General features: G+C 44.2%; 2 non-coding genes across 2 annotated transcripts; one reads left to right on the top strand and one right to left on the bottom strand.

Annotated features, from left to right (window-relative positions):
- Positions 1 to 5,439: 5,439 nt before the first annotated feature.
- Trnap-cgg (transfer RNA proline (anticodon CGG)) lies at positions 5,440 to 5,514 on the bottom strand. The gene has a single exon. It is a non-coding gene; the product is annotated as a tRNA-Pro (tRNA).
- A 255-nt stretch (positions 5,515 to 5,769) lies between these two features.
- Positions 5,770 to 5,844, top strand: Trnas-cga (transfer RNA serine (anticodon CGA)). Its single transcript has one exon. It is a non-coding gene; the product is annotated as a tRNA-Ser (tRNA).
- The last annotated feature ends 448 nt before the right edge of the window (positions 5,845 to 6,292 follow it).

Below are 6,292 nucleotides of genomic sequence, written 5' to 3'. Positions count from 1 at the left end.
GATGGATTGGTAGAGGCGGACCAATTCCATGGCCTCCACGCTCTCCTGACCTCAACCCTCTTGACTTTCATTTATGGGGGCATTTGAAAGGTCTTGTCTACGCAACCCCGGTACCAAATGTAGAGACTCTTCGTGCTCGTATTGTGGACGGATGTGATACAATACGCCATTCTCCAGGGCTGCATCAGCGCATCAGGGATTCCATGCGACGGAGGGTGGATGCATGTATCCTCGCTAATGGAGGACATTTTGAAGATTTCCTGTAACAAAGTGTTTGAAGTCACGCTGGTACGTTCTGTTGCTGTGCGTTTCCATTCCATGATTAATGTGATTTGAAGAGAAGTAATAAAATGAGCTCTAACATGGAAAGTAAGCGTTTCCGGACACATGTCCAAATAACATATTTTCTTTCTTTGTGTGAGAGGAATGTTTCCTGAAAGTTTGGCCGTACCTTTTTGTAACACCCTGTATAATAAAATGTATTTCTTGTACTTAGTTTTTTTTAATGCCAAAACGTTCTCTACTTTCTGAATAGACCTCGTATATAGTGAAAGAGTTTAACTGAATATGTTGAAAGAAAGTCGTCTAATATTTCAAAAAATCCCACGGAGAATACTAGAAAGCTATATTGAGGGTGAGGTCTACGAATAAACCAAGTACGTATCACTATGTTAGAGACTATGAAGATAAAATTGGTCAGATAACAGAACACAAGGAGATTCGAAGGAAACCTTTCTTCCCGAGACATTTTACATCAGGAGATAATGGAGAGAGTCAAATGTCCGAGTTCTATTCTAGAACCAAGTCTTCCTTCTCTGTTGAAAGCACCTGTAGGTCAGCCTGGGAATCGAGATACGGTGTCCGCGATTGGTAGAAGATCGGTTCGTTAAACGTAATTGGACTTCGTGATACCTGGAGTAAGACGACCCTACCTAAGTGGTGGGAACTGATTTGCAATCGCGTGATTCGGTCGGGGAAGTGGCGTCCTGGCACCGCACACGCGATTCTAAAGTTGCTTCCAGCAAGAAAAACTCAACGGAAGGAAACGTACGTGATGCTTCCGCCATCCTGGGCACTACAGTCTTCAGCATCCACACATTAGGTCATATATGCGAGATGTCGCTATAAAATATCGGTACTGATGCTGTCACAGAGAAAGGACGCAAGCGCCAAAGATGAACGACCAATAGCTGCGATGCGTGAAGCCTTCTCCGTCTGCCTGTAGACTAATTAGTGCGGCCGTTATCTTCGTTTGTGTAAGCGCTACTATTTCTTTTTTTTTCAGAGGAGTTGTAAGTTTTATAATAGAGCAACGAATTGTCGTGAAGTTTCACTTGAAACTTGGATAAATCACCACTGAAACTTATCTTTTTCTAAAAGACTTGCATGGTGAAGACTGTTTATCAAATATGTGAGGTTTTGAGTTGTTCAAGTCTTTGAATTATGGCCGAGAAATCGTTGAAGAAGACACACGTTCGGGACGCGTTTCAACATAGAAAATAGAAGAAAATATCGGAAAAATAGGTAATATGATTCGATCTGACCATCGGTTCAGTATTTCAACGATTGCTGTAGGAATTGACAAAGAATGCGTAAGCAGATTTAACAAAAAAATAAATCAAATGGCTTAGAGCACTATGGGACTTAACATCGGAGGTCATCATTCCCCTATAACTTAGAACTACTTAAACCTAACTAACCTAAGGACATCACACACATCCATGCTCGAGGCAGGAGGCAGGATTCGAACCTGCGAACGTAGCAGTCACGCGGTTCCTGACCGAAGCGCCTAGAACCGCTCGGTCACCGCAAATTTTACAACTGGACCCGGAAAATTCTCACCACACCATTGAACAAAAAGAAGCTCGTGAAGACGTTTGTAACGACACTCTAAAATGATCGTAATGTCTTGGAAAGAGTGGTAACATGAGAAAAATCTTGGTCTTTCACTTACGTTCTAAAAATTAAGCGCCACTCCATGCACTGGAAGGGCCCGACTTCACTGAGAGAGGAAGAGCTCGACTTAGTAAATAGAGATTCAAAACGATGACAATTTTTTAGATATTCATGGAATTGTGAATCTTCAGTGGGTTCTTGAAGGTCAGACTATTAATCGACATTACTAGCTTGAGGTTCTTGCTTCACGCCGTGAGAAAGTAAGAAAAAAAATCGGCCCGAATTGTGGAAGAGAAAGTTATAGCTTTTCCATCAAGGCAACGCACCAGTTTGTACTGCACTGTTTGTTAAAAGGTTTCTAGCGAAATACAACAACCCAGTGTTAGACCACCCACTTATTCGGCTGATAAAGCACAATGTGATTTATCAGTACCCCAAAGTCAAATCTGAATTGAAAGGAAAAAAAAATTACTGTCCGTCGAAGCAATGAAAGGAAAATCGGCACTCGTGATCAAGGAGCTAACTGAGGAATACTTCAACACTGTTTCCATTATAGCAAAATTCGCAGGGAGCATTCTAGGGATAGAGGAGGAGAGTACGTTGAAGGTGACCATAATTAAATATGTATGTTTTGAAATAAAATTCTTTATAGCAATAGTTCCGTTATTTTATAGCCGCACCTCGTATCGCAGATCTTCCTCGAAGACTCAGTAGCCAACATCTTTCTTAAATAGCAACAGCTTCATTCACCGGATCTGGGGACCTACCAGTCATCCGAAAGAAAATGATCGACATATTCGCGACGGAACTGATATCTTCGAAACGGGCAGTACAGAGGAAATGCGGTCATTTTCATTCGGAATGCAATGAAGACAACAGAGTTCGGAATTCTTTACGACACCCAACTTCACCCCAAAGAATTCGTTTCGCGGCACATTTAGGTCCACCGTTCCACGAACAGCACACAGTTTACGGTTGAACCTATCTCCATCAACAAGTGATGGCATTTTTGTGAGTTTCTCCTTACTGGCGCCATAAAGCGAACCAGAAAAACAGTCGCGTCTCGAATTTTATTATAGTGCTCCTGTTATACGAGCACTTCAGCTCACCCCATTTAAGCGGGAAATACATCTTTGCCCCTGCCCTCGAAACGTGAGGGAATTAATAGAAACGAGCTTCGAATCAAGAACTAAAATCATCTCGCAGTTCTACGTAAATAAGAACACAGTAGAACAACAGTTATGGAAATACTGTAATGACATTAAAGTGGTATATCAGTAATTTGTGTGAAACTACCTGATCTGCGAATTTTTTTTTACTTTACGGAAGATGTGTTTTAACTTCGGAACAAGACGCTAAATGTACTTTTTTATTCGTAGGACAAATTTAAAACTAACTTGCTAAACCGTGAAGATTGTCGTAATATGCACTGATGAAACAAAACATTTTGACCGCGCACTTAATTGCACGTTCAGCTCTGGAATGCAATACGCGAAAGATTCTGGCATGGATCCGAGAAACCCTTGGCATGTTTCCAGAGGTATGGGCACCAGATGCCTACAAGATCAGGCAATTCCCGTAAACTACGCATCGGTGATGTGTGGGCGCGGAGTTGTCGCCCAGTGGTTTATAGAAGTTTCCTATCCGTTTAGATAAGAGGAATTTAAAGGCAAAGACATCAAAGTGTGCCAGCCGCAATGGCCGTGCGGTTCTAGGCGCTACTGTCTAGAGCTGCGTGACCGCTACGGTCGCAGATTCGAATCCTGCCTCGGGCATGGATGTGTGTGATGTCCTTAGGTTAGTTAGGTTTAAGTAGTTCTAAGTTCTAGGGGACTGATGACCTCACCTGTTAAGCCCCATAGTGCTCAGAGCCAGCCACATCAACGTGTGTTCTCTATCATGTTCTTCAGGCTATTGAAGATTCAAAACGCTGTTGAAGAGCTTGTATTTATCGTGAGTTTCTCACCCAGCGTAAAGTTCCAAGAGAGTGGAAAAAAGCGCAGGAGACTCCAGTATATAAGAAGGATGAAAGAATGGACCTACAAAATTACAGACCAGTATCTCCGTCTTCGGTTTGCTGCAGAATCCTTGAACATATTCTCGACTCGAACGTAATAAACATTCTTACAACTGAGAACCTTACGTCCACGAATCAGCATGGGTTTAGAAAGCATCGGTCGCGCGAAACTCAGTTCGCCCTTTTCTCACATGATAGATTGCGAACTATGGATGAAGGGTAATAGGTAGATTCCATATTTTTAGATTTCCGGAAAGCACTTGACACGGTGCCCCATTGCAGTCAGTTAACGAAGGTACGAGTATATGGAATAAACTGACAGATATGTGAGTGGCCCGAAGACTTCTCAACCAAAAGAGCCCAGAATGTTGTCCTCGACGGCGAGTGTTCACCAGAGACAAGGGTATCGTCAGGAGCGCCTCAGGGAAGTGTGATAGGACCATCTGTTGTTCTCTGCATACATAAATGATTTGGCGGAAAGGGTGGGCAGCAAACTGTGGTTGTTTGCTGATGGTGCTATGGTGTACGGTAAGGTGTTGAAGTTGAGTGACAGAAGGAGGATACGAGACGACTTGAAAAAATTTCTATGGAAAGAAAGTGTAAGTTAATGCTGATGGGTAAGAAATACAAACCTGTAATGCTCGGTTACAGTATTACCAATATCCTGCTTGACAAAGTCATTTCAATATCTGGGCGTAACGATGCAAAGCGATATGAAATGGAACGAGTATGTGAGAACTGTGGTAGGGATGGCGAACGGTCGGCTTCGGTTTACTGGGACAATTTTAGGAAAGAGTGGTTCCCCTGTAAAGGAGACCGCATGTGCGATCTATTCTTGAGTACTGTCCGAGTGTTTGGGATCTGTACCAGGTCGGAATGAAAGAAGACATCGAGGCACTTTAGAACTGGAATGCTAGATTTGTTACCGGTAGATTCGAACTTCACGTAAGTGTTATGGAGGTGCTTCGGGAACTCAAAGGGGAATGCCTGAAGGGAAGGCGATGTTCTTTTCTAGAAACACTGGCGAGATAATTTAAAGAACCGACATTTGAAGCTGACTGCCGAACGCTTCGACTGCTGCCAAGATACGTTGCGCCTAAGGATCACGAAGATAATATTCGAGAAATCAGAGTTCATACGAAGGCATATAGATAGTTGTTTTGCTCTCGCTCTATTTGCGAGTGGGGCAGGAAGGGAAATGACCAGTAGCGGTACAGGGCACCCTCCGCCACGCACCGTACTGTGGCATGTGGAGTATCTGTGTCGACGTAGATGTAGTTTATGGCACGATTCTGGCTTTGTGACATGGACAGTTATCCTGCTACAATATGTCATCGTCGACGGGCAGGACATAAAGCAGGACATAAGGATGCAGTTGGTCCACAATAGTGCTCACGTAGCCCACAACTGTCATGCCTCGGGAATTCCAGGATCGTATCAAAATATCTATAGTAGTTCCAGAATGAGATTTTCACTCTGCAGCGGAGTGTGCGTTGATATGAAACTTCCTGGCAGATTAAAACTGTGTGCCCGACCGAGACTCGAACTCGGGACCTTTGCCTTCCGCGGGCAAGTGCTCTACCAACTGAGCTACCGAAGCACGACTCACGCCCGCTCTCACAGCTTTACTTCTGCCAGTATCTCGTCTCCTACCTTCCAAACTTTACAGAAGCTCTCCTGCGAAAAAAATCTCATTCTGGAAACATCCCCCAGGCTGTGGCTAAGCCATGTCTCCGCAATATCCTTTCTTTCAGGAGTGCTAGTTCTGCAAGGTTCGCAGGAGAGCTTCTGTAAAGTTTGGAAGGTAGGAGACGAGATACTGGCAGAAGTAAAGCTGCGAGACCGGGCGTGAGTCGTGCTTCGGTAGCTCAGTTGGTAGAGCACTTGCCCGCGAAAGGCAAAGGACCCGAGTTCGAGTCTCGGTCGGGCATACAGTTTTAATCTGCCAGGAAGTTTCATATCAGCGCACACTCCGCTGCAGAGTGAAAATCTCATTCTGGAAACATCCCCCAGGCTGTGGCTAAGCCATGTCTCCGCAATATCCTTTCTTTCAGGAGTGCTAGTTCTGCAAGGTTCGCAGGAGAGCTTCTGTAAAGTTTGGAAGGTAGGAGACGAGATACTGGCAGAAGTAAAGCTGTGAGAGCGGGCGTGAGTCGTGCTTCGGTAGCTCAGTTGGTAGAGCACTTGCCCGCGAAAGGCAAAGGTCCCGAGTTCGAGTCTCGGTCGGGCACACAGTTTTAATCTGCCAGGAAGTTTCATCTATAGTAGTTCCTGAGACTATCCCAGAGCGAGCAGGGGACTTCAATTTATAGTCTAAGACAAAAAAAAACTAACGCACCACGAAGAAATTGTCCGAATGGAACGGAAATCGACAGATGT

This window comes from Schistocerca cancellata, chromosome 1 (genome assembly GCF_023864275.1).
Source record: "Schistocerca cancellata isolate TAMUIC-IGC-003103 chromosome 1, iqSchCanc2.1, whole genome shotgun sequence".
NCBI lineage: Eukaryota > Metazoa > Arthropoda > Insecta > Orthoptera > Acrididae > Schistocerca > Schistocerca cancellata.
This window is presented reverse-complemented; position numbering and strand designations above follow the sequence as displayed.